General features: G+C 45.7%; 1 long non-coding RNA gene across 6 annotated transcripts; it reads left to right on the forward strand.

Annotated features, from left to right (window-relative positions):
- The first annotated feature begins 2,699 nt into the window (after window positions 1-2,699).
- LOC123044853 (uncharacterized) lies at window positions 2,700-6,880 on the forward strand. 6 transcript variants are annotated; one of them, XR_006420575.1, is made up of 7 exons: window positions 2,702-3,259; window positions 3,588-3,766; window positions 3,868-3,973; window positions 4,047-4,946; window positions 5,051-5,165; window positions 5,572-5,651; window positions 6,539-6,880. It is a non-coding gene; the product is annotated as an uncharacterized lncRNA (long non-coding RNA). The 6 variants fall into 6 exon arrangements; XR_006420576.1 differs by having other exon boundaries at window positions 3,868-3,960; XR_006420577.1 differs by having other exon boundaries at window positions 3,868-3,957.
- The last annotated feature ends 2,480 nt before the right edge of the window (window positions 6,881-9,360 follow it).

Genomic DNA, 9,360 nt, shown 5'->3' on the forward strand with positions numbered 1-9,360 from the left:
GCCTCCCTTGGGCGATAAATGAGGAGGGGCGAGAACCCTCGTCGCCCATCTCTTCCTGCTCCACCTGCTCCACCTCCGTCCTTTACACCAATAGCGTCGATCCATAGATTGTCGGCCGAACAGAAGAGGATGGATCCTCGGGACGGACCCGGTCCGCTCCCGCCGAAGAAAGGCCGGTCCACCACTGCGACGAGGTCGTGAGGCTAGAGATGACGAGGCCTTGGTGCGAGCGGCCACCTCCAGGGTACCCGCTACCCCAGTGCGCCCCAGCCGAGGGCTCCGGAGAAAGGGGAGGTGAGCGGCACCACCCGCGCTGCAGCCACAGTCAGCGCGCCATGGTGGCGCGCGCCATCGCCCCTGGAGTCCACGCTGAGGACTCCTCTCGCGAGCTCGTGTTGCTGGCGGTGATGCCTCCGAGCACCTGGATCCGCTTCCCTTCATTCTTCTCCACCGAGATGTCGCCGAGGGGGCCTCTCGAGTTTTGGCTGCAGCACGCTGATTGTGGCGCCCCGGCGACTGGAGCGGAGGTTGATGTCGTTTCCCCGGGCAAGATCTTCATGACTCGAGGCTGGAGCGAGGTCGCCCGGGTCTTCCGAACGGGGGGCACCCTCGTGATCCATTTTGAATACGACGACACCTCCACGTTGTCCTTCAAGGTCTTCGACACGAAAGGCCTCCGCTTGGAGTGCTGCCCCGGAGGGGGCAGTCAAGATATCAACGTGGCAGGGGCTGGGCCTGCCGTCCGCTCCTCCAGCGGCTCCTCAGGCAGCAGCAGCAACGCTTGGGAATCCGGTGACTCTCCTGAACTCCACGAGACTCCAGAGATGAGTGACAACAGCTACGCACCCTCGAGCTCTCGCCGCGCCCGAAGCAAGGTGGCAGCATCGGGTCGTCGCCGCCGCTGATCTGGATGGGGTTGGCTCCGGTCTCCCGTGGCGCACTGTTGATGATGGCGTCGACCACGAAGGCACGTGTAGCTAGGGCTCCTCAAAGTTCTTTTCTTTTGTTCCCTGCGAGGGATCGAGAAACATCCCGCGGGGGCATGTAAAGGGTCCGCGACGTCTTTTGTTGATGTTATCCTTATGATGAAATCACACGAGTGCTTGTCCTGTCCCGGCTTGGTTCCCCCTTTCTAACCTCGCGACGACTTGGTGCTCTGCGCTGACAGGTCCCGGTCCCCAGGCAGGCTGCAGCCATTGCTGGTATGCTAGGTCGCAATGCCGTGGTCAAGGCCAGGAGGTGAGCGGCCCGAGGTCCAGTAAGAGCCCCTGGGGTGCGATGCTCAAGAGGTCCCCTTTAGCGTGCAAGCAGCCGCTGAGAGGTAAGAAAGGAAGGCAACGTCGCCACCATAGGGCCACATCAAGTGAGAGTTCCGCATCACAATGATCAGTTGTTCCAAGCACTAAACTTATCTCGGTAATCTGGAGTCGTTCCCTTGAGTTGCGCCAGACTTGTGCGTCGGCAGCCGTGGTGCAGCTAGGTTAGGCCCGTGTGAGCCTCCCCCTTCTTCCATGCACTCTCCTTCGTGCTCTACGTCCTCAGGTCCCGGCCCTCAAGCGAGCTCAGCCGCCACTGGTATGCCAGGTCGCGATGCCGTGGTCAAGGCCAGGGGTGAGGGCTGGAGAGCCAGTAAGAGCTCCTGAGTCGTGATGCTCAGGAGCCCCCTTTTAACGCGCAAGCGGATTGCATGGGAAAGAGAGGGAGCCCGTGGTGCCGCCCGCTATAGACCATAGGAGGTTCCTGCAAATCATCACGAGAAAGGCACGGGTTGCCATTATGATTGCCAGCCAGCCATTGGTTGCTCCGAGAGAAGGGTGAGGGAACCAAGGGCCTGGTGAGGTGACGCGTGCGGGGCATGCCGCAGGCCAGAGCTCGACCCCTCAGATTTTTCGGTGTTGCAGGGACGGACCCATGCGCAAGCGTCGTGCCAACGTGAGCGGCTCCCAAGGTAGGTGGCAATCAAACAGGTGATAATCACAGTAGATTAGGCACGAAAGGCAAATCAGCTCAGGTAAATGCAGAATGGATACATGCCACTGGGTGAGACCCAAGCGGCTTGGGGATGATTGATAACCCACAAGTGTAGGGGATCACAACAGCTTTCGAGGGTAGAGTATTCAACCCAAATTTATTGATTCGACACAAGGGGAGCCAAAGAATATTCTTAAGTATTAGCAGTTGACTTGTCAATTCAACCACACCTGGATAACTTAGTATCTACAGCAAAGTATTTAGTAGCAAAGTAGTATGATAGTAATGGTAACAGTGGCAAAAGTAAAGATAATAGTTTTGTAGTAATTGTAATAGTAGCAACGGAAAAGTAAATAAGCAAAGCACAATATGTGAAAAGCTCATAGGCATTGGATCAGTCGTGGAAAATTATGTCGGATGCGATTCCTCATGTAATTTAAAACAAAACAGACACTAGCCAAATCGCTCCGAGGGAGCTCCCTCGATGGCAGGCTTCGTTGGCCGTTCGATCTTCGGAAGTCCGATCTTTGACTTCGTTTCAGGCATTGGATGTTCCCTGGCTGTTTCACTGCTTGTTTTTACTGCACGATGACTTTGCATAGCCAATGAGCGGTGGGCTCTTGTAGCGCCCGTGTTGGCTGGGCGAACTGATTCGAGGTGCAGAATCACCCTCTCCCCGCCCGCCGCGTGCGCGCCATGCCATCTGCGGGAGTGTGGGGCGGGCATCGCCCAATCCCCCCACCCGCACCACTCCCTCCCTGCCCCGCGCCCAATCCCCTCGCCCGCACCGCTCCCTCCCTCCTCGATCTCTCTCCCTGGCTAGCCGCCATTGGTGGGAAACCGTAGCCCATTATCCCAATCAACACAGCCGCATCTCCTCTCCTTCTTTCTCCCTTCTCCCCCCTCCTCCCCTCACCACAGCCGCAACCTAGAGGCTTCGCCGTCCGTTTCGATGAGATCCACCACCTCATGAGGTTCTCATCTGCCCCAGGTTGCGAGGAAGCCGCGGGAGGAGGAGTGACCTCGGTGCGAGATAGGTACGGAGGAGGAGCTCAACCAACGCGTCTTCGGCCGGAGGAGGGAAGCAGCGGATGCGAGCCATGAGGCGGATCGGCTGGGCCCAGGTATGGAGGCGGCTGGGGCGGGCGCGGAGAGGGCCGATGCGGCGGCGGCCAAGGACAGGGAGGACGAGGTTGCATCCATCAGCGAGAAGCGGCCGATCCACCTGCGTGCTGTCACTGCAGGGATAGCGCCGCCGTCTCCCTCTCCCCTCGTGGCACCTCCCTATGTGAGCTCCTCCCTATCTTCCTGCTCCTTCACCTCCTCCTTCTCATCCCATGAATTTTAGATTTGTTTGTTCAGTTTTACTCCATAGTGCTTGCACGCCCATGAATCTGAAAGTAACCCGCAAAAAAAAATCTGGAAGTAGACATTTTAGTGTTTTTCCTATTCCATTATCCGCTTTTTTTGTTGCTAAGAGTACAGTTTTTTTTGCATGGGGGATTAATGAGGCTGGTTATACAGAATGATAATTGCCTCAAATGATTCAAATTAAGAGTTCTGCTCAAGATATATGTGCTAGAGAACTAATTATTTTGTACTTGACCGCTCTGCAGATGTTGAGGTTGGTCCTGGAATGGTTGGCTTTGGGACTTTTGGTGGTAGTATATTCTTATGCCGATGACAAGCATTTGCAGGACGATTATGTGGTTATCTGTGGCAGTGTGCTCCTATCCTCCCCGCCTCCATACTTCATTTTTGGAAAACTAATGATTTTAATTCCTGGATGTCATAGGTACCATTGATTGTGCCTCAGCTTCGTAGCCGATCTTCGATCGTCCATGGCATCAACACATAAATTGAGAATTAATTATTTTGTACTTGACCGCTCTGCAGATGTTGAGGTTGGTCCTGGAATGGTTGGCTTTGGGACTTTTGGTGGCAGTATATTCTTATGCCAACGACAAGCATTTGCAGGATAATTATGTGGTTATCTGTGGCAGTGTGCTCCTATCCTCCCCGCCTCCATACTTCATTTTTGGAAAACTAATGATTTTAATTCCTGGATATCATAGGTACCATTGGTTGTGCCTCAGCTTCGTAGCCGATCTTCGATCGTCCATGGCATCAACACACAAATTTATAATGCAAACCTCAGGTCAATACCTCCCCTATTTGATTTCTGCGGCAGAGTGCTAATAACTTTTATTGTTTGTGTTTTTGGATAAGATTTGCATGGTATTTCTATCATTGGTTGATTTCTTGGATACTTTCACTATAGTAGTTGTTCTGCCTCATCTATCACTATCTGTGGGCTTGCTTTGATTATGTGTCTCCCAACTTTCTGTAACTAAAAAGCAGCCTATAAATGTAGCTTGAATAAAAATGGTACCTTTCTGTTTTGTGCAAGTTCAAAGTATTAGTAGTTTCAGTTTGTCCAATTTTTGCAGGGATATTGTGTGAGGTCTGGTACAAACTTTAAGACAATCACTTAATACATTCATGGGATCACCAACTTTTGGCATTTGTTGATACTAGCTAGGTGGGGCCATGAATTCCTAGAAGATTGTGGCAATTATCCTGCTTCGCTTGCAAGATTGGTTTCTAAAAATATCATAGTAGTTGTAATTTCAGATTGCTGCTGATTTGACTAAATATGTTTTGATTGTTTTTAAGCTTTGACTCTTTACTGTGTGCACAACTAATTCATTCCTAATTAAATCTTTCAATGGTTGATGGGAACACTACAGATCTTGCTTCTCTGCTTTTTAATGTTTCATATGTTTTCATGTACAAACCGAGGCATGCGGATGCGGGCGTGATGGCGGGCATCTCCAGCAGCGGCGGCGACCTGCAGGCAGGAGGCAACGACTGGGGTGTTTGATTAGATCCAGCGCCATGGCCCGGTCCCTATAGGAGAGAGAGATGAGGGACAGAGAGAGAAGGAAGGAGAGGAGGGAGAAAGAGAGAGGGAGGTAAGATGCCGGATGTTACTATAGTATTAGAAGAATTCCTGATATATTTATTTATAGGATTCTATGATATTTGATGCAAAATATTGATGGCCAAGTGAATGCAGTGGACTCTTCAAGATCGAGGTCACCATTGGACAGGCCGAGTATGTCCATCGACAGCCTGCCCAGTGTCCGGATTCACCAAACAATACAACCGGAAACGCTGTCGGCTGCCTGCAGGTCTGGAAACCAGACAACATCTCTGAAACCCACTATCCTCTAATGCATGAATCTCTATGCTCAATTTGGCTACATCTAATTTGCCATCGTTTAATCCTCCATAATGCAAACATCCTATTTTTCATCAAGAGAAAGAACATTAAGAATTTTCGCACATTCTATTGTAGCAATATCGACTGTATGAATACTAGTAGTGTGTTTGGCAGTTTGTTCTTGTGGCTTCCAAAAGAAACCTGGAATGTTTGTTCTGCCGGTACAACTCTCTTTGGCTAGGACATTTTGGCTTCAAATAACATAAATGAACCTAAAACTTTTCAATATTTTATATCACTTTTTGTATTGATGTTCTTCATGCATGCTCATCTGCCAAGAGGTTAATCCAATAATGTCACACGTTCCTCAGCAGGCACCAAGCCGTCCGCTGTTGTCTCTGCCCGAAGAAGGATTATGGTTCTCCACCTCTTTGCTACTCATATTAAAATTCTGGTATGTTCTTTCTTTCTTTATTTTCTTTCAAGAAAAAGGTGGAACCTGTTCTTAGTTTCCTATGATGATTTCAATGGCAATTTGTCAGTGTATTTCTAGCCGGAATTGTATGTATATCTTACAAATTTGCATTGCAACAAATTAATAACGAGAATAGAAGCGTTTGCACCCATCTAACATATTTGTATGGTATTTTTCAAAAGCTCAAGCTTAAAGATGTGGCGTTGTATGAGGCTATCATTAGGATGGAAGATAAATTTAATGTTAAAATATTGCTTGAATTTCCTTTGTTCTATAAACAGCAATACAAGATATGTTGCGCCATGGTTTTTTTCCAAAAAAATAACAACTAGCAATTAACGACACATCAAATGTTCTGTGGATCATTTTGTCAGGTTGGATTTAGTCGGTCATAATGGTTTTATTCTATGACAAGATTAATTTTGTTTGTACTTTAACCAGTTCAAGGATTGGTGGTCGAGCACTATGATCTTTGCACACTAAGGTTCGGTTGTGTTCTTTGAGAAATATATGTCCTACAAGTCTCATGTGTCTTGTCTTGTTTTCGCTTTCCAAGCTACAAGCTTTTGATATACTTCAAACGTGATTCTTTATATGTTGTTTGTTCCATCAATCGTAAAATGTAAATTAGCAATTAGGCGTCGACATAGTGTAGTGGAACCATTGTGCTTGATGCAGTTTTATTTTAGTGTTGAAATTTTTTTCTTAGTTTGTTTGGTGTTGAGAAATATATTCATTTTCCAGCAATTGTTTTCTAAATCCTATCAACACATTACCTTGTATGGCCTTTGAAGTTTCTGTTTTATAACGATCTTTGCTGCAGTGGTCAACTTGAGTATGGTATAGCTTATTCTTTTCTGTTGCAGCTATTCCGGAGAAGTTTAGAGCTTCGGCAACCTTTTGAAGACACGATTTATAGTTGCGGAGATAAAACAATCAATTAGTTGCGATGCATTACATAATCTTTTTGCTCTGGACATTGATGGGTATTGCAGACTCCTTTATTTTTCCACAAAGGACAGGAGTTGTGCCATTTGACTCGAAGAACAAAACGTTCATCACAAGGGGGTGGTCTTTAGGATGTACACAAAAGAGGAAATTTCATTTTGTATAGAACCAAATTATATGATGTAATTGACCATTCTCTTGTACACAATGTTTATCATGTATTAAGTACATTTTATTGTCAAATATGTTTACTTTTTTTAGTGCACAAGTTCACAACTCCTTGGACTTTCTAATTGCAGGCTCAACTATTTGAAACCACTGATCTGATTTTGTTGGGTCTGTGTATTAGTGTATGTGTGCATTGAAGTTTGGTGAGTCTCAGGAAGAACCAAACTTTTATTCCTATCTCATCATATGCTATCTTAAATGCAAAATGTTAGCTACTTCAATCTCATGTTTAAAAATGTAATTCATTACAAATTGTGCATGCTCAAGTACGTAAATATTTGTAAAGAGAAATCATTATTAAGTTTCGATTGAAATGATTTGCGTTGGTATCAAGTGGTTACTCACACCTAAAATTACAAAAAAATCAAGTATTTTCAATGCGCCCATGGTTTTAAATGGGACTCTGCGCTATTTGACCCAACGATTCTACTCCAAGCGGCCAACCCAAAAACTCTATTTTGTTTTAAATGGGACTGCTACCAAAATAAAATGTGTATATATATCTAATTATAGACACCAATCCATCATGTTTCATATTAAAAGGTATTCAACCATGGATATTTTTTTCATCGCAAACATGGATTTAGCGTGCCTCTGCACCATTTGGCGCAACGGCAAGCTACCGTTTATCCAGACTAAAGGAGATTAAATTTGTTGCCATATGTGCTTGCCAACAACTAAACCTTGAATATCTTTTCATCGCGCACATGGAATAAACATGTTTTCAATATAATATGATTAACACATGGCCTTTCTACTACCAATATCGAATATGTCCTTGCAAAATGAAACTATTTTCATCGACAACATGGCTTTAGCGGGTCTTTGCACCATTTGGCGCAACGGGTCAACTAGGGTTATCTTTCCCCCTCTTTTTTCCAAGAAATATATGCATGGCCTGATTTTTCATCATGATAACCATGTTTTCAAACTTGCTAAAAAATACAACCATGCCAACTTTACTCTCTCATCATAGTGGCCATTTTTTCAAATTAAACATATTCACATTATGCAAAATTTCCCTTTTCCCAGACTATTATTTAACAACGCAATAAACATGTTTACAAAATACCATCATTTAGTTGAAGGTTCTTGCAGCATGAAACTCTTTTCATCGACAACATGTCTTCAGCAGGTCTCTGCGCCATTTGGCGCAACGGGTCAACTAGTAGCTATAACATAGGGTGACACAGAACCAGCTCCAATTCATCAATGTAATGTAGGCATGTATTCTGAATATAGTCATACATGCTTATGGAAAAGGACTTGCATGACATCTTTTGTCCTAGCCTCCCGTGGCAGCGGGGTCCTAGTGGAAACTGAGGGATATTAAGGCCTCCTTTTAATAGAGAACCGGAACAAAGCATTAGCACATAGTGAATACATGAACTCCTCAAATTATGGTCATCACCAAGAAGTATTCCGGTTATTGTCACTTCGGGGTTGTCGGATCATAACACATAATAGGTGACTATATACTTGCAAGATAGGATCAAGAACTCACATGTATTCATGAAAACATAATAGGTTCAGATCTGAAAATCATGGCACTCGAGCCCTAGTGACAAGCATTAAGCATAGCAAAGTCATAGCAACATCAATCTCAGAACATAGTGGATACTAGGGATCAAACCCTAACAGAACTAACTTGATTACATGGTAAATCTCATCCAACCCATCACCGTCCAGCAAGCCTACGATGGAATTACTCATGCACGGCGGTGAGCATCATGAAATTGGTGATGGAGGATGGTTGATGATGACGACAGCGATGAATCCCCCTCTCCGGAGCCCCGAACGGACTCCAGATCAGCCCTCCCGAGAGAGATTAGGGATTGGCGGCGGCTCCGTATCGTAAAACGTGATGAAACTTTTTCTTTGATTATTTTCTCCGTGAAACAGAATATTTGGAGTTGGAATTGAGGTCGGTGGAGCATCAGGGGGCCCACGAGACAGGGGGCGCGCCCAGGAGGGAGGGTGCGCCCCCACCGTCGTGGACAGGGTGTGGGCCCCCTAGACTTGATTCTTTCACCAATATTTTTTATATTTTCCAAAACTTATCTCCGTGGATTTTCAGGTCATTCCGAGAACTTTTGTTTTCTGCACAATAAACGACATCATGGCAGTTCTACTGAAACAGCATCAATCCTGGTTAGTTTCATTCAAATCATGCAAGTTAGAGTCCAAAACAAGGGCAAAAGTGTTTGGAAAAGTAGATACGTTGGAGACATATCAACTCCCCCAAGCTTAAACCTTTGCTTGTCCACAAGCAATTCAGCTGATAAACTGAATGTGATAAAGAAAAACTTTTACAAACTCTGTTTGCTCTTGTTGTTGTAAATATGTAAAGCTAGCATTCAAGCTTTCAGCAAAGATTATGAACTAACCATACTCACAATAACACTTAGGTCTCACATTTACTCATATCAATGGCATAATCAGCTAGCGAGCAATAATAATAAAAGTCGGATGACAACACTTTCTCAGAACAATCATAATATGATATAACAAG

This window comes from Triticum aestivum, chromosome 2B (assembly GCF_018294505.1).
Source record: "Triticum aestivum cultivar Chinese Spring chromosome 2B, IWGSC CS RefSeq v2.1, whole genome shotgun sequence".
Lineage (NCBI taxonomy): Eukaryota > Viridiplantae > Streptophyta > Magnoliopsida > Poales > Poaceae > Triticum > Triticum aestivum.